The 26,705-nt window shown below is 37.5% G+C and overlaps 1 protein-coding gene and 1 pseudogene across 3 annotated transcripts in view; one reads left to right on the top strand and one right to left on the bottom strand.

The window, feature by feature from the left end:
* Window positions 1–26,705, bottom strand: part of FBXW7 (F-box and WD repeat domain containing 7) — a 206,155-nt gene that overhangs the window by 140,454 nt on the left and 38,996 nt on the right. For all 3 annotated transcript variants that reach the window (XM_055144957.1, XM_055144958.1, XM_055144959.1), the window contains exon 2: window positions 2,045–2,086. The gene's annotated coding sequence lies outside the window, so the exon portion shown is untranslated. The remainder of the gene's footprint in view (window positions 1–2,044; window positions 2,087–26,705) is intronic.
* Window positions 20,551–21,187, top strand: LOC129406459 (protein archease-like; annotated as a pseudogene).

Raw genomic sequence — 26,705 nt, 5'->3', positions numbered from 1 at the left:
CAAATTTACTACACCTCTTACTGAAAATTTCTTTCCCTAACACAAAAAGCCAAAGTTACTGAGAGTAATGACATTCCATTATTACATGAATACAATCTGAAATGTGCCTCCAATGGACATAAAAAAATCTTAAATAGATCTACGAAGGTTCTATCAAAACAAAAAATGTATGTAACAAAGTTGAGAAAAAATAAATACTGCCTATGTATATGTACAAAGATATCTATAAAACTACTTACAAATGAAAAAATTTTGATAATTCCCTTAGCCTAAAAAGCAAGTCTCCTAAAAGTTATAAAATCCAATACTGCAAAAAAAATGCCATGAAAAACTAAAGAATTACGTATGGCCCCTCCCTTCATCTATCAAAAAAAAAAAAACTGAACATGAAACAAGACTTAATATCAATAAACATCACACAAAGCTAAAATTTCATGGAATCAAAACATAACGTTTTGCTTAAAACAATTACCTGAGGAACTGAAGCACAAATACAAGGATAATTGCTTCCTTTGGGTTTTGCCTGTCAAACACAGGAAATGCTATTGCCTTATAGTCCCGGTGATAATTAAAACTTAGTCAGACCTAGACTATCAATGACCATTTTAAAATAAACTCATAAGATGACATCAAAAATATAAGAAGCAAAAGAAAAACCTTAATTGGACTTCATCCAATTTTAAAACTTTTGTACTTTCCTAAAACACAAAAAGAAGAGTGAAGGAAGACAATGGGTGAAAGTATCTGCAAGTCACATATCTCATTAGGGATTTGTTTCAGACTATAGAAAGAATGCTTACAGCTCAACATAAGAAAGACAGCCTATTTAAAATCTGCATAATGAATTTAATAGACATTTCTCCAAAGACATGAAAATTAAAAGCACATTAAACCATTATCAGAAATTATAGAAAACATACCACTATGAAATACTTTATACTTAAGTTACAAAATTCACCGACAACAATAAAATAACAAGGTTGAGTGAAGATATGGAGAAACCAAAACCTTCAAACACTGTTGATTGTAACAGTGCCAGAGTTAAAAACCCAGGTACCATTGTTACCAGCAATTGCACCACTATAAGTATATACCCAAAAGAAATTTTAAAATGTCTTCACAAGGGATGGGTGTTTGAGCATTGTATAACTGAGACTTTAACCTGAACGCTTTGTAACTTTCCACATGGTGAATTAATAAAAGAATTTAAAAAATAAAAAAATTAAAATAAAATAAAATGTCTTCACAAAAGTACATATAATAAATATTCAGTGCAGTAGCATTTCTAACAACCAAAAGTAGATATAATCCACCAATTAGTGAATGGATAAACAAAAGGTAGTATAGCATATAGTATTTTTCAGTCATAAAAATGAATGATGCATATACTACAAGGGTGAGCCTTAAAAAATTAAGTGGAAAAAGCCAGGAACAAAGGATAAACATTGTATTATTCTAATTTATATGAAATACCCAAAATGGCCAATCCATACAACTGATATAATAATTCTTTTATTTTCCAATGATGGGATTCTCTCTCCTCTCTTTTGTAATTTCCTTAATAAAATTATTCTTTCACTAAACATGTAAAGTAAATATAATTTTCATATTGCAATACTATTACAAAGCAACTGAGAAGTAGCGCAGATATAAAAATAGCACAGGGCTCTGATCTTTAGCTACAATAGTGTAGCAAACAGGACCTGACTTAAGGAAGACTCAAAAAGTGGATGGCTTAAAAAAGCTATGCTGGTACTCACAGCTAAAAGTAAATGCCAGCTTAGAAAAACCCTGTTTCACTCACAAATATTACCATTTTTGGTCATTAAGAACATTTTTTTAGCAATTCCTAATATTCAGGCATCATGCTACAAAAATTTCCTGGAAACAATAAATAAAAGAGTATGTATCAGAAAAAGAAATTCTAATACCAAGTTAAAATGAAAAGAAACATAATTCAAGTCATTAATGAAACATATTAAGTAATATAATGTGTAAATTTAAGTAACATGCAAAGTATTTAGTATAAAGAGCATGTACTTACCAAGTATTTATTCCTTCAGAACTCTCACCAATGGTAGACTCCCTAAATTTTAAAAAAAAATTGTTTTACTTTAGACATTACACATACTCGAAGAACCCACCCACAAATCCCACGTGTAAGAGATCATTTTGACTTCGTAATATTTAAATCTTATAAGTTGAAAATGTAGTACATAATGCATAACAGAATTTTCATATTCTTATAAAAATCTAAACTTTATATGGAAAAACAAATGAATTAATTGGTTGACTTCACTACACTACAAAAACTGAGCCAATCAGATTTCTTTTCTCATCACAAACCAAGACAAGCACATGCTAACAGTATGAAAAATATTTATAGTTCAAATTTTCTACTAATCACATATGAAGTCAAAGTCTACAATCTGGTATCTACCTACCCCCCTTTAAGTAGCATTTAGACAATGTAACTACAGCCTCTATAAATCCGACTGAAGAAAAAACAATGAAATTCAAAGATGTGTCACAAATTGTTGGGGGGGCCACATTTAAAAATCCACCATATGCTAAGATCTGGAAAAGACCCAAGTGCTTGCAACAGATGACTCGATAAAGAAGCTGTGGTCTAAACACCCAATGCAATCGGAGTGTGTCATGCTAAGTGAAGTGAGTCTAAAAATAAGTATCAGCTTATCTCATTTATATGCTGAGTATAAGAAATAAAGGTATTAGAAAATCGCCAATGGAAACAAACATGAAAAATGATCAAAAGAATTGGGAACTATGCCTCTGCAGAGCCGGTGGATGTGGAACGAGCAGGAACCAGAGACAGCTTTAAGAATTGGGGTTCCAGCAAGTGCTTGCACCCATGTATGGAGACTGTGAACTAACTTTGGCTACATGCTGTTCCAGGAAGGGAAATGATTCATTTTCAAACTTAAATCTTCTCGGACTTAATTACTATAATACAGAAATTGTAAACCGCGCAGCCGCTACCGCGGCGGCGCGACATTTTATCTCTTCATTCTCATCAGTGGAAAATTTATTATCAAATATTTCCCTGTAAATAGAGCTGTATTCTTAGGGGATAAATTCCAACAAAAATAGTGAGTCTGTTTTGAAACTCTAACAACAATAGTGAGTTATGTGTTGAAATCTGGAATGTAATCAAGGTAAAGAGAAAAGGAAGTGAAATTATCACTCACGTACGGGGTGGGTTGGGGGGTGAGGGGTGGGATGTATACTGTTTTCTTTTTTTGTTTGTTTGTTTGTTTGTTCTGTTTTTGCTTTTGTTTTTGTTTTTATTGGTGGTGGAATATGGGCACTGGTGAAGGGATGGGTGTTTGAACATTGTGTAACTGAGATATAAGCCTGAGAACTTTGTAACTTTCCACTTGGTGATTCAATAAAATAAATTTAAAAAAAAAAAAAAAGAATTGGGAACTGTGTGTGGAGGCACTGGAGGGGCTGGAGCGGGGAGGAACAGCTGTGGGAAAAACAGCAGAGAGATCTAACAGTGTGTAGGGACAGGTGAGCAGCACAAGTACAAAGCAATGACTTCAACACTATTGCAAACTATGATATGTCCATCTTAAAAAAGTAATAAAAACCTACAGTAGATGGCAAGATTTAGTATTTGATCACAATCCAATTTTATTATTTATAATAGTTAACTATAGTTGTACAATGGGCATAGCAAGCAACCTTATAGTTAAGTCTAAGTAATCGTCAAAATGAAGCTCAAAATGTCAAGAATAAATAAGGCACTAGAGGCTTGCTCTTCAAGTCCGTGTTCTCCATGGAACATGGATCTCACTAGCTTGTCTTGATATTTCTTTGCTTGCCCATTTCCACTCCATGGAAACCTATATTCTCTCTCAAACATGTACTTTTCCCTTCACATCTTCTAAATAAGTTTCAATAAAACTTTCATAAATTGATAAATAAACATGATGCAAGATACTATAGAGCTCTTCCCAAGAGCACTGCTCCAGTTTTAAATACAACTTTAGGTATTTTTTAAAAATCTTATTTTCTCCCCACTTTACAGATTACAAATCAAACCTCTGAAGCCAACCCAGGTTATATTCCCGGCACTGTATATACTCCCCCAAGCCCCACCAAGAGTGATTCCTGACTGCAGAGCCAGGAGTAAGCCCTGAGTACAGCTGGGTGTAGCCAAAAAAGCAAAACAGAACCAAAAATGGGGCTGGAGTGATAGCACAGCCAGTAGGGCGTTTGCCTTGCACACGGACGACCAGAGTTCCATTCCCAGTATCCCATATGGTCCCCTAAGCATGGCTAGAGGTAATTCCCAAGTGCAGAGCCAGGAGGAACCCCTGTGCATTGTGTGACCCAAAAAGAAAAAAAAATTATAAAACAGGACCCAAAAAAACTAATCCATATAGAGATTAAGTCATGTGCTTAAATATATAATAGCTTCCTTTTACAGCACAAACCACTGATTTAAGGTACCATACCATGACTCCTCAAAAACAAAACAACACAGAACAAGATGTACATGAAAAAAAGATCCATTGTCTCTCTTACAGTCAGGGTGAAAAAAGTTCTAAATTTCTAATTTTCTAAATTTCTAAACAGAACCATTAGAACGTTTTATTAATCATCTTAACTGTAAGAAAATGCTACCATGTGGTAAATTACAATCCAGGCCCGACAGAGTACAGAAAGTAAGATGATTGCCTTGCCCTGAGAACTCAGCACTGATGTGATCAGAAAAATAAGCAAACAAATAAATACAATCTATAGAATTTTCTATCACAATTACTATTAAGGTCAAAATCAAATGAATTACATCTATCATAAACCAAAGAACAAGAGATAATAGGTGGAGAGCTAAACAATAAAATTTGTAACAATAAAGTTCCTCTATAACAATAAGAGGGCTAAAGCAATCACGCAGCAGGTAGGGCGTTCACTTACATGCGGCAGACTCAAGTTCGATTCCTCCCCCCCCCCCCCCTCGGAGAGCCCAGCAAGCTACAGAGAGTATCCTGCACGGCAGAGCCTGGCAAGCTACCTGTGGCATATTCGATATGCCAAAAACAGTAACAAGTCTCAAAATGGAGACGTTATTGGTGCCCACTCGAGCAAATCGATGAGCAACGGGATGACAGTGACAGTGAAGACAATAGGAAAATATCTAACTAGAATATAAGCAAACATTTCTTAAACAGGAACAGAAACTGAACTTCATTAAAGCTGCACTTTAAAAAATCAAACTTTTGGCTATAGATAAAATATTCTCAATGCACAAGTTCAAAATATGTACATATGTTGGAATACTATCTGACTGAAATCCAATCATGAACAGCTTTGTAAGGGTCTATCTCAATAAAATTCAAAAAGTGATTCAATAAAAGTATTTTTTTAAAGTGTATACATAAAAGAAACCTTAAATAACAACAAAAAAAAATGACAACTCAATTTTTTGGGTTGGCTAAAATAACCAAACAAAATTTCACAAGGCAATTTCAAAACTCAATAAATATACTGAAAAGACTCTCATCATCACTAATTATTAGAAAATATTTGCATATATAATGCAACGAAATACTATTAGCCACTACAATGACTAGCTGCTTGCCTTGAGCCGTTGGGTTTTTTGACATGTGTGTCTCCAAGTCAACACTATGAGGAATGGGATGATAAAATCACAGTGTGTCCATTCCCTGAACAATTCTCAGGGGCTGAGCACCATTTGGACAAACATTATATGACTCATCAAAACTTCGCAATAACTTTCCTCAATTTCAGAGTGTTTTATCTTTAAAGGTCAGCCCTAATAGAGATCACGACAAACCTTCCCATCACCCTAGAATTATGAGGATTCTACAATGCAGAAATAACCTAACCCCATACTCTCCACACTTCCTCAAGCCCTTTTACCACCCCTCCCTTTAATATCAGCTTCTAATTCACATACTGCTTATTTTAACTAGAAGATTCCATGAAAAACACCTTAAGAATTACAGTAATTTCTTTGGGCAATATTTTATATGAGCAAAACTGTTCACATGAGAGGCTTGTTAGAATAGAAAATAAGGGGGGGGGGGAATTCCCTCAAAAGAAACTTTTCTTATATTCCTTTAGAAAAGAGAAAGCTCTGAATGGAAAAAGATCTTCCTAGGGCTAACACATCTCAGCAAAGAGAACAGACTAAGAGACATAGCAGGATCCAGCTTAGGGTCCCTTAAAGCTGATCCTATCCCAGCAGATCCCATTCCAAACCTCCAGAACATAGAGTAATGCATTGCTGTGATTCCTGTATACCATCTTTGAATATGTACTAAAACTTCATACAATGCCTCAAATCAAGTGAGTTATGACTTGAAGGATACGTAACGGGTATTTAAAAGAAAATAGAAAAGCAAAACTACATATTATAGATGTATGATCTGAATAGTTCAAATACCATCTCAACGTTACCTATTTTTATTCACATTTTTATTTCTAAAAGGTCGCCTTTGATCACATCAACAAACATCGGGGTTAACTGCTTATAAGTGGCTTTTATGTGCTCATGACTCAGGAAACAAGGCTCCTTTTCAAATATGACACATTCCTATAGAAATGAAAGCAAATTTCACCTACAATTTGAAGGAGCTGGCATATATATATACATATATGTTTTTAAACAGGAGTCACCATCGCAGTGCACCTCTGACAGTTCAGGGATAGGGGCTGCTATTGCAGTGCTGTTTGGGGCCAGCAGAGTTCAGAGGAGCCACCAGGCCAAGACCACGCCTGCTGGGGCCTTGTGACACCAGAGAGAGAATCCTATCACATGTATGAAAACAAAAAGGGAAATTACATGATAAGATTTTCCTCCTCTTACAGTGCCAAGTTAAAATTCTTTTACTGATACACAGTGTTTTAAGGGGGCTAGAGCAATATATATAGCACAGCGGGTAGGGCATCTGCCTTGCATGCAGGCAACCTGGGTTCGATTCCGTCATCCCTCTTGGAGAGCCCGGCAAGCTACTAAGAGTATCTCGCCCCCTTCGCAGAGCCTGGCAAGCTACCCATGGCATATCTGATATGCCAAAAAACAGTAACAACAAGTCTCACAATGGAATTGCTGGTGCCCCCTCACTGAGCAACGGGACGACAGTGACAGGGTTTTAAGAATTTTAACAACGTTATGGAAAAGATTTTTCGATAACAGCATAAACACCTACAATACCTTTCTTCAAAATGTTATGATAAAATAGGAATAAATGAAATTTACATCAGGAGTCTTCCTGGCAGTACTGGAGAACCACATGGCACTGATTCCGGAATCAGACAGGCCTCCCACAAAGCATGTGCTTGGCCCTTTGAGCTATCTCTACCCCACATTTCATATTTTTTTTTGTTTTTGTTTGGTTTGGGGGACATATTGGCTGTGTTCAGGGCTTACTCCTTGCTTGGTGTTCAGGGGACCATAGTCGGTGCCAGGGATTGAATCCAGACCAGGTGCACAAAGGACCAGCTCCCTACACAACTGTACTATCTCTCCAATCTATCTTCACTATTTTTAAGCGTACAATTTAATGGCATTGATTACATATAGTGCTACGCAACTATTACCATTATTCTTTTCCAGACTTTTATACCATCATCCCACACAAAAACTCTATGCCTATTAACCTCATCCCTCTTTGCCTCCAGGCCCTGTAACTTCACTTATACTGTAGCTCTATAAATCTGCCTACTCTAGGTACCTCATATAAGTAGAATATAGTATTTGTTCCTTCAGGCCTGTCATGCCCTGCTAATACTCTTTTTAAGGTATAATCTGTGTTTACCAAATGCCAGAATTTCATTCCCTTTTAAGGCTGAAATAACATTAAAAATATTCTTCATTTGTTTATGCTTTATGGATACTAGGGTTCTTTCAACGTTTCTTGGTTATTACGAATAACCAAGAAACAGCTGTAAATAGTATCTGTGTCCCTGACTTTAATTCTTTGGGGGATATAGACAAAAGAGAATCACTGGATAATATATTATGTCTGTTTTTAACTTTTTAGCAAACAGCTTTCCATTTACCACTGTGACCAGCAATTCTTTTAAATAAAAGCTCCAATTTGAGGACCAGAGAGGTCAAACAGCAGGTAAGATGTTTGTCTTACATGCAGCCAACTCATAATCAATGCCTGGCACCAATATGAGTCCTGAGTCCTGTCAAAAGTGATTCCTGAGCAGAGAATCTGGAGTAAGTCCTGAGCACCATCAGGTTTGGCCCAAAAACAAAGCCAAAAAAAAAGCTCCAGTTTCTTCATAACCTCACAACACTTGTTACTTCCATTTCTTACAATACTCGTTATACTGCAATTGTGAGTTTAATATAAATATCCCTAATTGATAGTGTTCTATGTGCTTGTTGATCATTTGTGTCACTTCTTTGGTAAAATGTCCATTTAAGCCCTTTGCCCATATTGGACTGGGTTTTCTGTTGCTGCTGAGCCTGGTACTTTTCATAAAAAGTTGTAAAAATGTTCTCTGTAAGTTAATCATGTTGTTTTAATGAAATTAACCCAGTGTCTACTAATCTCAGATTAAAGGACTAAAACAAATCTTCAAAGCAGTAATCCAATAAGTGATGAAATAATAAATTACACAATTAGATTAAAATGTGGTGATGGTAAAAGTCTTTTTAAGATTGTTGCCTTAAAGGAACAGGTAACCATACTTGTACGAGTATACTGATTTTTATCAGTATATTAAGTAATCAAACATGTACCTTAAAACACTTGAGTAAAACAATTGGTCAAAATGATAAAAGTAAAAGGTAATTTAATGTATTTATTTTAAAATTTAATATAGGCAAATTTCCTCATTTGTCCCAAAAACTTCTCTTTTTCTTAGCCCTGGGTAAATGGAGGGAAGGAGAAAAGCAGATGATTTGAGAGTTTCATATTAAGTATTCCTTTCACCCATCTTAGAAGCATCTCACACTTAAATTTGTCTTACGGCACTGTTATATTATGGACATCTGGAAAGTTTTTTTATAGGTTTTCCACTTTACAGATTTGTTTTACTGTTTCCTCAGGTAACTTATTCTATAAGCCCCTATTATTTCCTGATAATAGGGTCAGATTTGAAGATTTTATTTGGACTTTAAGTAAGCATGGTGGGCGAAAAAATTCCAAAGGTAAAAAGTGGTAATAAGTGTTCCACTGCAGCAAGAGAAACCTGTTATCATATTACTAAGAGTTTGAATTATTACCTTTTCTCTGGACTGGAGGGAAAGCACAGCGGGTAGGGCATTTGCCTTGCACGCAGCTGACCAAGGTTCGATTCTTCCGCCCTCTCAGAGAGCCCAGCAAGCTACCAAGAGTATCACCTGCCCACAGAGCCTGGCAAGCTACCCATGGTGTATTCAGATATGCCAAAAACAGTAACAAGTCTCACAATGGAGACGTTACTGGTGCCCACTCGAGCAAGTCAATGAACAACAGGATGACAATGACAGTGCTACAGTGCCACCTTTTCTCTACTGAAAAGGCACTTAATTTGGCACCATGCATATATCCTGCTCCCAGCAATCTCCACCAGGGATTTTGGCATCCAGTGATAGTTCTGGCCTAACTTACTTCACTGGACTTCACAGTACAATAATTTTCTAGTTTTGGCACAGCTTCTAAATGTATTAAACTTCTCTCTTCTCTTGATAGGGCTTTCCTGTTTTTCTTTCTCTTATCGCTTAGAGCACAAATTAATTTTTCGATTGAAGGTTATAATTAGTTACAATCTCTTTTCCACTGATGCTCAGATAGTTCCAGATTTGTCCTGCAGAATTCCACTGGGTTGGAGTTCTTTTGATATAATCCAACAGCTTTTGAATATGCCCTTTTCTGGAGAGCTGTTTGCTCACAATCTAAGATTAGGATACACTATTTTTCACAAAATACTTGATTTCATCACGAAGTACACTGAGTAAAAACAATATTTAGAAATTGCTAATATTTAGGAATGCTATCATTGCTGAATACAATTAATTTTAAGACATTCTGGTAAAAGTGAGGGGGAAAAAAGGGCACAAAATAAATGTATAAAGTCTGTGATGTTAAATTTTCTTAGAACTATCTTTAGTCTCTGAAGTTAATTTTATGATTCCTGATAATATTAATAGGTCAACTTTAATCTTTTGTTCTATAAACTATGTAAAATTGTTTACAGATTAAAGTGCTTCTAAATATAAATTGACAACATACTATATGTATCATCTATTTATCTTCATCAATAATATGTCTTGGCTATTATGCTTTATTAGAATACAGAGATCTTTTCTTAATTAATGTACTAATGTTCTAAAGTGTCGATGTACTGGGATTGACGCTTCCATACATTTCCCCATCTCTAAATACACACACACACACACACACACACACACACACACACACAGTATCCACTTTCCCTACGACTGTATATTCAGTTTGCTTCAAACATTTTGCCATTACAAATAATGCTCTATTTTTTAGTACCCTTAAGCATACTTTCATAAAATCATGTCTTATAAATACATTCTTCGTATTGTGTTTATAACTAGTTTCTCTAATTTTTGTTAACTTACAGAAACCATTATATGTCTGTTTAAACTTTACTAAAGTTTGCAAATATTTCCTCAAGGCCAAAGATACTCACATAATTGTCTTCTTATTTTTTTTCTTATTTTTGGACACTTTCTGGATTCTTCATGAAAAGTGACACAATTCCTATAGCTGGATAGTATAACAAGCTATAGTCCCAACACCTGTCTTACTTTTATTTATTTCTTTCAGTTGGGGGGGGTCATATCCAGCTGTGCTCAGTGTTTATTCCTCACTCAGTGCTCAAGGATCACTCCTATTTGTTCTCAGGAGACTCAATGGGGTGCTGGTGATTGAGTCCAGATCAGCCACAGGCAAAGCAAGTACCCTGCCCACTGTTCTAGCTGGCTTCCAACATCTGTCTTTTATTTTCAAATCTTTCACTGTACAATTCACTCATACACTCTACTACTGAGCATCTCAGACTTAGCTGCAACCCCATATGGGGTTATGCAGCTGAAGAGCTGGGGCAGGCAAAGAGATGGGGGAGCCTTCAAGAAATCTAAAATTGTGTTTTTAAATAAACTTCTTTATGACTTCCTAGTATATGCTTATTAGTATATGCTTATTCTTATACTTATTTTACACACTTATATGCCATGGGTCACAAACATTTCTCATGCAAAAGGGGTAACAAGTGGCAGAAGTTAAGCCCTGCTCTACTGTACATTATTGAGAATCAACGTCAAGATTCCCTGCTATTCAAAAAAAGTAATTGTGGTCTCAAATTGCATTAAATCTACAAATCATACTTTGGAAAAAAAACACATTTTATAAGAGTTGTCATTTTTAAATGTAGCATTCACTATTTTGTACCTAGAATAGTGTTATAGTCCCCACATAAATTTTATTTATTAATAAAACTTAGTCCTACATATTACATGGTTTTAAAGATTTGAGAATGAGTTGAAAGTATTATACCTAAGTTTCTAAAATAAATATTTATGTGGAATGTCTTTTCTTTAAAAAACAGTATCAAGAACCAGGGAGATAGTACAGCATTTAGGGCACACTAGTAGCATGCACCTGACCTGGGTTCGATCCCCAGCACCACCTCCTTCCCAAGATGACTAGGTATAGCCATGGAGACCCCCACACAAACCCTGAGTGGCCCTGGTAGTCCCCTGCACTGCAGGGCCTAAACAGCACCGCATCCTCCAGCCCTAGCATTGGCTCTGGCCCAGTTCAACCACAGTGAATGTCACACAGGGTGCCCCCAAGCTAAGACCCTGTAGCACCACTTGGGTATACCCCCTATACTCCACACCAAAAAAGAACAAACACTGATGCCAAAGAGATAGTACAGTAGGTAGGATGCTTGCCTTGCACATATTCAACTTAGATTCAATTCCCAGCAACACATACAGTCCCTCAAGCCCCTCCAGGAATAATCCCTGAGCACCACCATGTGTGGTCCAAAAAAACAACAAAAAATAAATGTCAAGTGCATAAAGTAAAAAATAACTGAAATTACCACTCAAAGAAGAACTAAGAATATCCACCTTTGCCTTTTAAAAGGTGATTTACAGGTTGTCATTTTTGCAGCTTAAATCTGCAATAACATTTGTAGAACAAATATGGCAAAGAGCACCCTTTTTTGTGTTTGACTGTACATAGGACTGGGAGGCAAACAAAAATACCAGCAATCCTGCAAAAGCTCCACCAAAAAGAAAAACCTCAGACACAATTCACTTATGATAACACAAAAAGCTAAAACCACAAAGAAAACATGTATTTGTCATTAAAACATTAACTTCTGTATTAGCTGAGGTATAACAATGTTTTAGGAGTTAAAGGATAATATTCTGAGTTCCCAGTGGACCACAACAGTCCCAGACAAATCTCATCTTTGCAGATATCTTACAAATAAAAAATACCAGAGAGCAAACAAAGCAACCCACAAACTATACCATCAGCTTAACCAGCCTTCAAAGACAGATTCCAAGTAAATGTCACTTGTGAGTGGGGGAATATCGCAGCAAAACAAAGTTCTGAAGATTCAAACATAAACAGAAAAGAGAAGTAAAATGGAACCTGAAGTAAGAGAAACACACAAAAAATGATCTCCAGGCAGTAGATCTCTGACAGTGAGAAGAGTACTAAGAAAAATATCTAATGTAGAATGGACCGGAGCACTATAAGGAGGGGAAGATTTAAGACACGCAGGATCCAAGATGCATCTTGGGACACAGTTAATGGAGTGATGAGAGTAACGAGATGGAATATCTTACAGACCTTGCAGATAAAGTAAAAGGAAGCAAAACGTAGAAATAAAGTTCTAAAAAAAAGAAAATCAAGATATGTATGATGCACCAGACACTTCATCAACCTTCCCAAACACCAAAAAATCTTTCATCCTCTAAGTAAAATAAACGGCACACACTGTACCAACAGAACTAAAAGCTCTTGAACAAGAAACATTATAAATCAAGGAAACCCCTCACCATTGGTCTATATATAATTGGTAATACTAAGCCAAAGAATAAACATAAAAAACTAAAAATAATAAAAGCAATCCACCATTAAACTGATAAATAAGTACTACAGAAACACTTGGGGTAGTAAAACTTCAAAACTACAAAACTACAGTTAGAGCCCAGGGGGAGCTCAAAGTTGTAAAGTGCCTGTTCTGCAGAATGAGGCCTCAAGTTGCATTCAGCAGCAGAAGGATGTCATAGGTCTTTCCTTCCCCACTGCTTACAGAGTTGCTCCTCTGTTGCTAAGTCTTGTGAATTCTCTGTATATCTTGGCTACATTAGCCCTTTGTTAGATGGATGGTGTATGAATGCATATTTTCTCTCATTCGGTAAGATGTCTTTTTATTTTAGTGATAGTTTCTTTTGCAGGGCAGAAGCATTTCAGTTTAATGCAACCCCATCTGTTTACTTTTGCTTTTGTTTTCCTCACAACATGATATAGCTTAAAGAAACACAGAGTATAACTCACAAAAACACATGAACAATATATTTCTATGTTAGAAACAAACCAATATTATTTATCTTTTTTTAAAAAATTGTACTGGGAAGTCCAAGTCTCTTTCCTAGCACCATAAAGGTTCCCCCTCAACAGTCCTGGAGCAACCCTTAAGCAAACATGCTGGAAACAGTCCCTAAACACCATCAGATTGTGGCCCAAATTTAAAGGAAATCGTTTTCTTTCAAAAAGTATAGGATGTACCTCAATGGTAGAATGCAAGCTTCCCATTCAACCCCAAGCACCACACAAAACTAAAACTGCAATTTTTTAATTTTGTGCCTTCAAATTAGTAAAAAGAAGGAAGGGTCCGAATAGTACAGAGGCTAAAGTGCATGTCTTGTATACAGCCAACCCCAGTTTCCTTCCCAGCACCACATACAGTACCCCAAGTTAAGGGTTTCTTAGGCACTGAGCCAGGAGCAAGCCTTGAACATTACCCGGTATGATCCAAAATACAGACACAGACACACACACATACACAGACAGACAGACAGACAGACAGACAGACACGGAAATAAAATGATTAGTTTTTATTAGTTGCATTTTCAACTTATTTTAAAAGTTCTGAAACAACTATAGCAATGTGCTAATATAAAATTTGGCAGTGTTGATACATAGCATTTTATATTCTGTTTCTTATATTCTGAAATATTTAAGAATTTTTAATTTTAAATAAACAGCTACACTAAAAATCCTACTTTTATATAGAAATGTAATATTCTGTAATTCCTGGTATTTATATTATTGTTTTCAAGAAATGTGATTTAAAACCAGGCTCCCAGCAACGCCCTATGTAATTTAATTTCGGAATAATATTAACAGAAGCAAATCATCACTTCTTTGTTATTTTTTTTTCCTTCCTTTTTTTTTTTTTTTTTTGCTTCTGTTTGTTTTGGAGCCACATCCAGTGGTGCTCAGGGCTTACTCCTGGCTCTGCACCCAAGAATCACTCCTGGCAGGCTTGGGAGACCATAAAGCATGCTGGAGATTTAACCCACATAGGTGGCCTGTAAGGCAAACACCCTACCCATGTACTGTGACTCCAGCCCCTAAATCACCACTTCTAAAGGGCCAGAGAGAGAGTACAGTAGATAAGGAGTTTGTCCCACACATAATTGACTAAGGTTCAAACTCTGACACCCCTGTCTTCCAAGCACACTGGTGATGATTTCTGAGCAGATGGCAAGAAGGAATAAGCCCTGCATACTTGCAGGTATGGCCCCTCAAAAAATAAAAACAGTGATTATAAGTAAAATACATTTTATTTACTTAAATTGAAAGAGAAGCTGAATATAGTGACATCAAATATTTCCTGTATCTCTTATTGCTCTGAACATACATCACCATATTTAAATAACTGAAAGTGTATGTACTCTAATAATTCAGTTTTTTCAGACACTTTAACCTAATTCTACAAAGCATTCATTTAATAGTCATTACTTTAAATATAAATATGTAATAAATCTATGTAATAAACATGTAAGGAACCTATCTTTTAAGACCAGTATACAAAAAAACTTTTAAAATTAAGTGATTTGATAATAATTTGATTTTTCATATCTTATAATGCTTTAATCTATTTGTAAAAACTTTCTATTTTCTGTTTAAGAGAAGGTCAACGGCTTTCACTTCACTTTTCTAACATAATCATGTATTGAAATAAGAAGTCTTAGTTCTTTGGACCGACAAAGCTACCAGTATGCCTAAGCCAATAAAGCAATTCGTTCATTAATGCTGCTAATAAAGCAACCTTTTGTTAGTCTATGAAACATCAGAAACTTCAGGCTCTAAACTTTGCAATTTTTTCTCATTTTTGTCATAGGAACTTGAAAGTTCTCTTATATACCATATACTTTACCAACTAAAAATTATTCTAGAAATTCAACCTTCCATTTAGGAAACAATAACAAAACATTAGTTTCAACATCTGAAACTGTTCCTAGACAAAACTATTCATATTTTACTTAATTATCTGAATCTGCTTTCCCAAAGAGCCTATCTGTGTAAAAATCTGTGCCATCATCTAACAACTAAAAAAAAAAAAAAAAAACCATATTGTAATCTCAAAGTGAAAAACTAAAATATGTGTAAATCAGTATTAATCAGTTGACTATAACAGGCAACAGGCAAGGAAAGCCACTGCAATGACTGATACATAATCCCTACCCTCCAACAAATTAATTTAACTAAAAACAAGCAACTAGAAAAATAACTATCTTATGTTGAGTATTAACTACTAATCATAATGATTAGGATGAAGAATATATAATTAATTGACCTTAAAATAAAATTTTAAAAGTCTTCTAAGAGGTCTGAGGTCTTTGAGGATAAAGTATATTTTAGATTTATTGAACAGCTTATACACAAAAACAGATAAATGAAGCACTATGGCATATTTAGAAGTTTTACATTAATTTGGTAACACTAGAACATCATGTATATAAAAAATTAGTCAGAACTGTCTATTTTAAATTACTATATTTGCATTGCTCTAAAATTCAGACTTGATTACATAACTAAAAGACAGTTATGTACCACCACAGCACCCCCAAGCCTTGTATCTCCAATAATTTCAGGATACATACATAAAGCTTCGGGATATTAAGAATATTTCTAGAGTATAAGAAACTGTATTCCCAACTGTGATTCATGCCTTTAGAGTTTATATATCACTATATACTAATAATTTAACTTTACTATCTTTCTCACACGCATGCACCGCCAAAAGCTCTTACAGGAACTCCCAATTCCAACATGACCCTGGGCTACAATGGTGAGTCCGACCTAACCAAGCCCTGAGTGAGTCCAGTGAGTTCACTGATGCTGTAACTTGGATGCAAAAATTAATCCAAATCTCTCTTAGAGACTGATGCTTCAGAATTTTTTTCCCTTTTTGGTTTCTGGGCCACACCCAGTGATCCTCAGGGGTTACTACTGGCTCTGCATTCAGGAACCACTCTGGCAGGCTCTGGGAACCATATGGGATGCCAGATGTTGAATCTGGGTTGTGTGTGTACAAGGCAAGTGTTTTACCTACTGTGCTACTGCTCCAGGCCTGTTCTAGGATTTTAAAATACTCAGTCACCCCCTTTCTACATGTAGGAAAAGAGATTCCTCCACTGAAAGGGGGAAAATGAAAAAATTACTGCTATATAATTGTTAATACATATCTGAAATTTTCCACATTTTTAAAGAAAGCGTTTTTGTGAATCAAAAAATTGTGAAGACAAAAAGAACACCCATATTCTCCCCAGAGGCCAAATAAGTAAAACTGCACCAATATAATTATCTTCCTTTGTATAGCATACCTAATCCCCCCATTCCCTCCTCCCGCCCCCCGCCCTTGCTCCTACCATTATTTTGTCTCGCTCTTGACTTTTAAACACTCTCCAAATATCAATCTAAAGATCATTCTAGGGAAGATCTTTCCTGACTTAAAACAGGAAGTTTTCCAGTCATGTGCTTTTCTTTGCCTGGCTTTTTTCATATATGTGAACTGTTTATTTTATATCAATCTCTCCAACACTTATTTCTTCCATTAATTAAAGAAAATCTCTGTCCCATTATTAGTTCACAATCAATGATTTCATGAGACAATTTATACTAAGCCCCACCAAGTATAGCCCTAGTAGCCTTCAGTAAGGAACCATCAAACTCACACCATCAAAACAAGAATCACAGAGAGTAGGAATCCAGATTCTCCAAGCATCTCGGGGTGTGGCCCATATAATTTTTAAATGACATAAAAGGATGCCTATAAGAAATAGCAAAAAAAAAAAAAAAACCTTTCAAATTCAATTTGAAAACTCAAACTTCACAACAAATTCTTGGCTGTAGAGATAGTATAGTGTGTAAGGTACTTACTTGCCTTGCACTCAGTCAACCAAGGTCACTCCCTGGCATCACATATGGCCCCAAGATCCCTGCAACAAGTAATCCCTGAGTATAGAGCCAGGAGTAGTACATCTGAGCAACACCACCATGACAACAAAAATTCAACAATTTCCAACTAGGATAAACTCAAGAGATTTCTCCTAGGTAAAGAATCAAGTCCGTAAAATCCTGAAAACAACAAGAAGCAATTTGGCATATGAAAGATCCTCAATATAGTCAAAGCCATCTACCACAAGCCCCACTGCATGCATTTTCCCCAATAGGGAAAAAAGTAAAAGCCCTCCCTCTAAGATCAGGAACGAGACAAGGTTGCCCACTCTTGCCTCTTCTATTCAATATAGTACTGGAAGTACTTGCCATAGCAATTAAGCAAGAAAAACATATCAAAGGCATCTGATAGAAAAGGAGGAAGTCAAGTTCTCACTATTTGCAGATGACATGATACTACACTTAAGAGAATCCTAAAGATTCCACGAAAAAGCTCCTAGAAACATTAAATTTGTATAGTAAAATGGTAGGTTACAAAATCAATACCCAGAAGTCCCTGGCTTTCCAATATATAATGGAAGAGAAGAAAGTGATATTTTTTAAAAAAAAAATTCTATTCACAATTGTGCCTTAGAAAATCAAGAATCTCAGAACCAGCTTAATAAAGGAAGTAAAGGACCTGTATAAAGAAAACTACAAAGTGCTACTGCAAGGAAATGGAGACACATCTCCTCCTCATGGACTGAATGAATTAACATTGTCAAAATGGCAATACACCCCAAAGCATGATATAGATTCAATGCAGTCCATATTAGGATACCCATGACATTTTTCAAAGAAATAGACTAAACACTCCTGAAATTCATATGGAACAACAAACCCCCACGAATAACCAAAGTAATCCCTGGGAAAAAGAAGATGGAAGGCTGACTTCAAACTGTACTACAAAGCAATAGAAATTAAAACAGCATGGTAATAGAATACAGACAGACCTACAGACCAATGGAATAGAGTTAAACATCCTGACACAGACCCTCAAATTTATGGTCATTTAATCTTTGTTAAAGGAGCAAAAAATAGGGGCTGGATTGATAGCACAGCGGGTAGGGCATTTGCCTTGCACGCGGCTGACCCGGGTTCGATTTCCAGCATCCCATATGGTCCCCCGAGCACTGCCAGGAGTAATTCCTGAGTTCATGAGCCAGAGTGACCCCTGTGCATCGCCAGGTGTGACCCAAAAACAAAAAAAAAAAAAAAAAAAAGGAGCAAAGGAGCAAGAAATATGAAGCAGAGCAAGAAAAGCCTCTTCAACTAGTGGTGCTGGGAAAACTGGGCAGCTACATGTGAAAGAAAAAAAATGAACTCAGACTTCTTTCTAAAGCTAAATACATCTTCAAAGATGAAACATTACTGACCAACCAAGTGAAAGCAAAGATAAACAAATGAGACTGTATTAAACTAAGAAGCTTTTGCACCTCAAAAGATATGGTGACTAATGAGCCCATGAAGCAAAAAAATTATTGACCTAATACCCATGGTCAGATACAAAGACAGCCCATGGAACAGGAAAAATTTTTCACCTAATGCCCATTTGATAAGAGGGTAATATCACTGGTATATAAAGCACTGGTAGAACTTTACAAGAAAAATAAATGCAATCCCATCAAAAATGATAAGTAAACAGAAACTGCCAAAAAGAAGAAATTCAGATGGCCAAAAGCACATGAAAAAATGCTCTACATCACTATATCAGGGAGACGCAAATCAAAATAACGAGATATCATCTCATACCACAGAGACTGGCACTCATCCATGAGAACAAGAGCAACCAGTGCTGGCATGAGTGCAGGGAGAAAGGAACTCTCCTTCATTGTTGGTGGGAATACCAACTGGTGCAATCTTTCTGGAAAACAATATTCATCAAAAAAACTAGAAACTGAGTTCCCATTTGACCTAGCAATACCACTTCTGGAAATATACCCTATGGACCCAAAACCACACAGCAGAATCACCATCTGCACTTTGATGTTTGTTGCAGCACTATTCATTCACAACAGCCAAAATCTGGAAACAACCCATGTGGACAGATGACTAAAGAAATGATGGTGTATCTACATAATGGAATACTACACAGCCATTAGGGAAAATGAAGTCATGAAATATGCTTATAAATGGATGTACATGGAGAGTATCATGCTGAGTGAAATGAGTCAGGAGAGGGACAGATACAGAATGACTGCATTTGTGTGATATAAAAACTTATATTATGAAACTGATATTCCAAAGCCAGGGAAAACATGGGCCAGGAGAACTGTTCAATAGCTGGAAGCTTGCCACAGGAGTGTATGAGGGTCAAAGGACAGTTAGGATAGAGAGGGAATAGTATGACAATGATTGTTGGAAATGATCACTTTGGACAGGAACTGAGTGTTGAAAGGGATATATATGATAATCTTTCAGTATCTATATTGCAAACCATAATGCCCAAAAGGAAGGAGGCAGGGTTGGGGGAAGGAGGGAAACTGGGGATATTGAGGGTGGGAAATGTACACTGGTGTAGAGATGGGTATTAGAACATTTTATGACTGAAACCTAATCATGAACAAGTTTGTAACTCACTATGATTCAATTAAAAAATAAATTAAGAAATTTAAATTAAAAAATAAGTAAAACCAAGGTGGGGAAAGATTATCGGAAAATTCAGATATATACTCATTTATTTTATATGCAGTGTCTCTGAGACAACTAAAGCTAGCAATTATATCTGGAACTTACAAAGTATGAGCTAGAACAAGAGACATGTGATTTTCTTCATAACTTGAAATCAAAGTGGTGGCACTGACTGGAGAGAAAGAAGAAGCAAGAAAAAGCTGCCAAGGACCAAGACTCAAAAAGCATAAAATGTTAAAGACAAAGCAGAAGAAGAAACGAACAACTAGATGTTAAAGACAAAGAAGGAAAGAAACAATATTGAAGGTCAAATATTGAACCATGCTAAAAATTGCCAGAAGGTCATACCATGAGAAAGTGTACACCCTGAAAATGATATATTGAAATTCTAAAGTAAGAGCCTGAAAGACCTTCTTAGAACATGAATGCATTCAGAAACTGCCCTGAATGGCAGTATGCCGCACACAAGGCACTAGAAGAGGAAGATATCCGAGTTTATAAATTGACTGAAGAGCAAAAGGTGACCAAGACTAAGTCCTCCAATTGGAAATGATAATATTTAGATCTTATAATCGATGTTCAGTCATGTACCTGGGAAGATAAAGATAACCTTTGGTGGAAACTTTTGAGCAGTGCATGATGGTCCATGTCTGAGGGGACACAACAGCGAGGCCCTCCCAAGCAATACAAACTGAAATCCAAGGAGATGATTCACAATCTCTTATTTAACTTTTCGGATAAGTAGCTTTATAAGTTCAGTAGTGATGATTTCCTCATACCCTGAAAAGTGAAAGTACTTGGTATTGATTAAAGACATTTCAAATTACTATCAATTGAGCGAGGAGAAGAAATCTCATCATTTAAGCACTCTCAGGGAACTAAAGTCAAAGCAGTAACACTCAGCAATGCAGGCATATAATAATAATGAAAAACCAGACGTTCTTATGATCATTAACATTTTAGGATACCAAATAGGAAACAAAGATTCAAATGAAGAATACTTCCCCTCCTTTTTGAGAAGACACCAAAATACAAATCCTATGGCATCAATTGACTAATGAAAATTTGCACAAGGGATGATTTTTACTTGAAGTGTGACTTTCAGGAATAGAAAGTACAGCCTTGGTCTGCACTACTCAAATATTCAAGCTATAAAAAGTTCTTCAGGCGCAAGTATGGTTCCTCATTCATTCTCAGCTGCACCAAGAGCCGCCCCCAATGTTTTCAATGAAATGCAAACTCTCCAGTCTGCTCCCCAAAAAGATCCCAGATGGGAGCAAGCAACAGCCCCCAGAGGCTCCATGTAATCCAATTTGAGAAAAAAAGAGAGTAATCTAAAAAGTCCTAGTTCCGTGATTTAAATTTTCTATATGGACATAAAAACAGATTGTGGGGCTTTGGACTTGAATTTTTTGTTTGTTTTTGTTAACCTTTGTTTTTTTTTTTTTTCATAGTGCTGGGTATCATACCGAGGGCACTACCTATGAAATGTGGTCTAGCACTGACTGAGCAACAACAACAGCCCAAACTTACACGCTGTGTTTCAGATCACATGGGACAATGCCCACTTTCCTATATATTTGAACAGAAGACTTCTAGCAAGAGTTCAAAGTTTTCCTTTTTTGTTTTCTATGCAGTAACATATTAACCATTTCTTGTTTTCTCACAAGAAAAGTTCCGTGCCCTTACAAATGATCCCTTCCTTACAACATAAATTTTTTTCACGTCAATAAATGTATAGTTAAGGCAGAAAGGAAAAGAAATTTTCTTTTTTGAAGAGTTGGGGGAATCTTATTTTTATTTTTTAAAAATCTCCCCTTTTATGTCATTTGTTTTGCTGACAAAGGGTTGCACATGCTTGCCTGCAGTGCTCACACACACTTGGTGATGTCAGAAATCATACAGTCGACATAAGGGCCAGGAAGATTGCTCCATACTTGCTCCTGACTCATGAGCAGGGGGAGAAGGCAGCTGGAACAGAGAAGGGATCACTAAGAAAATGATGGTTGGAGGGATCGTTCGGGAAGGGAGATGTGTGCTGAAAATAGATAAACGACCAAACGTGATGGCCTCTCAGTATCTGTATTACAAACCATAATGTCCAAAAGTAGAAAGAGAGTATGAGGGAAACTGTCTGTCAGGGAGGCAGGGGATGGGAGGGAAAGGAGGATAAACTAGGCAGATTGGTGGGGAATGTGCACTGGTAGAGGGATGGGTGTTTGAACATTGCATGATTGTAACCCAAACATGAAAGCTTGTAAGTGTACCTCACGATGGGAAGGAAGGGAGGGAGGGAGGGAGGGAGGGAGGAGGGAGGGAAGAAATTGAGAACTTCTATGTGGAGCTGGAGAAGTTCTATAAAGAAGACCACACCTTCTACAAGGTCATTGTCTGTGATTTTAACACCTAGATAGGACTGAGAAGATCGCCCAAAACTCCGCATCGAGACCCACAACCTAGAATGAAACGATCAGGATGACAGACTGTCTGAGGTCATCATGTTGACCAAGCCCATCATGGTAACTCACAGTTCCAGAAGGCTGAATCTAAACACTGGACATGAGCGTCTCCCCGTGGAAAGTTCCCCGTGGAAAATTGACCACATTGTATTCAATTGACGGTTTTGCCTGACCAATGTCACTGTTGTCCCAAAATTCCAAACAGGATCAGACCATTTCCTTCATGCGAAATTCTACTTCATGGAGCAGGGAAAAAGAGCTGCAAAATTTAAGAAGGGAACTCCCAGAATGACCACCAACTGGGAGCTCTTTGACACTATTGCACTATGGGAAGATGCCGTTATTGACAACATCGACAAGAAATACGGTCGACTGGTTCAGCACCTCCATGATTGTGTGAAGAACGCCAAGAGAGAAAGCCACCAAAAGACGCCTGTCTTCGGAAACTCTCGGGCTCATTCACCAACGTGGTTTGGCACGAGCCTCAGGAAATCACAAGCTAACATCCAAACTCACAAAGCTGTAAAAAGAAGCGATAAAGGAAGACCTCAAAGAGAGAAGAGTAGCAGTGTTGGCTGATGCGGCAGAAGCCGGGAAAGTATTTGCAATGCCTGCCTGTCCTTCGCCAACTATAAGACCAAGATGACTACACACCAAAGTCCTGATGGATCTGGAAAATCCAACACATCATTTTGTCGGTAAAGAAGCATGCAGCACCCCATCCAGACAAGGTCAGACCCGAACATCTGAAGAATCTACCACCAGTACTCGTCAATACACTGGCTCAGCTCTTCTCACGCTACCTGTCCAAATGCAAGGTTCCGTCCCAATGGAAAACCAGCAGGACAGTCCTGTTATACAAGAAGGGAGACATCCATGACATCAGCAACTATCTGCCTGTTGTCCGTCGTCTTTAAGTTATTCACTCGAGTCATCCTGAATAGGATTGGCAGAACACTAGACGAAGGAAAACCATGCAAGCAGCCGGGTTCCAGAAAGGATTCATCATGATCGACCATATCCACCCGGTGACCAAGCTCATTCAGGTTTCACGAGAGTTCAAAATGCCATTCAAGAAGTGGTTAAGAGGATGAAGATTTCAATGTTCATCAATTTAAAGAAGGCTTTTGATTCTGTTGAGTCTGAAGCAGTCATCAAAGCCCTAGCTAAACAGGGCGTTCAAACTCAGTACATCAGGATCCTCTGTGAGCTGTATTACATACAGGTTCACCACCAGGATCTCACCATTCTACAAGGAAGTGATCATGGACATAAAGAGAGGGGTTCAGCAGGGTGATACCATTTCACCGGAACTCTAAAGTGCCACCCTAGAGAACATCACGTGACAACTGGAATGAGAAGGACTTGGAGTGAAGATAGACGGTCAGCAACTACACCACCTCCGCTTCACTGATGACATCGTTCTCATAACACCAAACATTAGCCAAGTGGCACGAATGCTGGCCGACTTCAACCACAAGTATAGAAAGTTCAGACTGCCGCTGAATCTCACCAAGACAATGTTCATGAAAAATGGACTAGCTCCTGACGTTCCATTTGCTCTCAATGGAACAAACATCTCTGAATGCAGCAGTTATGTGTACCTAGGTCGAGAACTCAACATGAGGAATGACTTGGCGCCAGAACTGCACAGGAGGAAGAGAGAGGTGTAGAACACCTTCAAGAGTGCCAAAGAAGTGGTTAAGAGAAAGAAGAACCTCCGGCTCCAGGCACATCTTTTTTACTCCACCGTTCTTCCTGCACTAACATATGCCTCAGAGACCTGGGCCCTATGAAAACAGGATGAGAAAGCTATTCAGGTCTCCCAAAGAGGAATCAAAAGAGCTATGCTTGGAGTATCATGTTTCACTCAAGTGAGAGAAGGAATCGGGAGTTCGACCTCCACTGATGATGGAGAATCAGGGACGCTGGACTAGAGCTGTTACCAACTGGATTCCATGGGACGTCAAAAGAACACCTGGCTGCCCACCTATGAGATGGTGGACTTCTTTGTCAAGACCATGAGGCTCTTCAGTTTGAGGCTCTTCGTGTTCCTGGAGCAAGCAGATGCCATTGGGCTACACTACTACATGACAGGGATGAATGGAGACATTACTGGTGCCCGCTCGAGCAAATCGATGAGCAATGGGATGACAAGTGATACAAGTGATTCATAGTGGGGGTATTTTCGGTAGGGGACCTGAAATATTCTTCCTTATGATAAAACAAATTGCAAAGTTGATGCTGATTCTAATTTGCATGAGAAGAGACTGCCACTGGGTGGTGACAAATAGCATTATAGGAGACAGAACTCCTAGAAAAGAAAAGTTTGGCTGTAAACCTTCCAAGTGTTCTGAGAACTCCACTGGTTTATTTTTTCCTGGGTTTTTATCAGAAAGCAGCAGAGTCCAGGGCAAGAGCCTGTACTTTTAAAGCACTTCTTAAGTTAAAATAGCTGAGATAGTACCTCTAAAATCTTTTTTTCCCTTTTTTTCCAATATATTTTGTAAACATAATTGCAACCCTCCAAATAAAAATGTTTAGAAGAATCTCTAACTTTTTTTAGGATTTCCAGACCCCTTTGCAAATCATGGGTTACAGCAGTGGGGGTGTCAACTGTGAAATTAACAACGAAATAAACACCTTAACAGTAAGGAGAGCGTAGAATCCCAAGTAAGAAAAACTCTTGGGATCTATAAAGCTGAGCCAGGTACAGATTTTTCAAGGAAAAAAGTGAAGATTAGCTATATCACAATCAAACATCTTAATAGACAAAAGTCACCTAATCAGATTTCTGAACATATCGAAACTATTATAAATGACATAACAAAAATAGACAAATAAATTGAGACTGCATTACAGAACTCTAGAAATAAACCCATCAAACTTTTCATCTATGTGAAAAAGAACTTACTAAATAAGATACTTGCATAATACCAAAATACTAATATCCTGATAATGAAAATGAAAACTGAAACTCCATTTCAAGAAAAAAATGATAGCTGCTCAATAAAAATGTTGATAACGATAAGGAAAGTATGTACTGCTCCAAAACAGTAGCTCCCCACTCTGGATAAGGCCTGGTAAAGATAAAATGCACCTACCGTGGAGTCCACAATTCTACTCTCAGATGCCTACCTAGACAAAATCACACACTAATGAAGCATTTACAAACAAACCTACTCATTACAATACAATCTGCCAAATGGGAGAACCCTAATTATCTCACAGTATGAAACAGGTTTTTTTTTTTTTTAAATACAGAATGCCAAACAATCAGCTAAAAGGAGGAACTAACCCTGTGTTTGTCAGTGTGACTACACACAGATAACCACACATGAAAATCGCTCAGGAACCTGGAGCCAGTTCAGTGGGAGAGTCACTGTCCTGTGGCTGCCCTGCAGTTGATAAACCCACAACTTCCATCCGGGAAACAAGCCCACCCAGACCAAGTGCAATTCAGGTGGCAATGCTATTTGGGATCCCTGAGGCCCCACAAAGCACGAAAGCTCAGGTATAGCACAACTGCGGGTAAGCACCACAACTATAGTACGAAACCAACCAGGGCAAGCACCACCACCAAAAAAGCATGGGAGGCAATAGAAATAAAGAACACGAGAACTGGTCTTCAGTAGGAAGCTTGGGGGCCAAGGGAATTAGGAGAGCGAAGAGAACACTACAACAATGGGGGTGAGAAATGGCCAACCAGGAGAAAGAGGGGTGCTGGAAGGTGGTCAAGAGTTCTGCATGAAACCCTCTCAGTAACAGCACTGTGAAACACAGTGCCAAAAGCCTATTAAAAAGTGCCTGTCGGGGCTGGAGTGATAGCACAGCGGGTAGGGCGTTTGCCTTGCACGCGGCCGACCCGGGTTCGAATCCCAGCATCCCATATGGTCCCCTGAGCACCGCCAGGGGTAATTCCTGAGTGCATGAGCCAGGAATGATCCCTGTGCATTGCCGGGTGTGACCCAAAAAAAGCAAAAAAAAAAAAAAAAAAAAAAAAAAAAAAAAAAAAAAAGTGCCTGTCACAGAGGCAGGGAAACTGGTAGAGGGAAGCAGACACTGGCAAAGGGATTGGTGTTAGAACACTGTACGCATAAAACCCAATCATGAGCAA

Source organism: Sorex araneus, chromosome 7, assembly GCF_027595985.1.
Source record: "Sorex araneus isolate mSorAra2 chromosome 7, mSorAra2.pri, whole genome shotgun sequence".
NCBI lineage: Eukaryota > Metazoa > Chordata > Mammalia > Eulipotyphla > Soricidae > Sorex > Sorex araneus.
The sequence above is the reverse complement of the archived record's forward strand: the minus strand, read 5'-3'. Positions and strand labels throughout refer to the sequence as shown.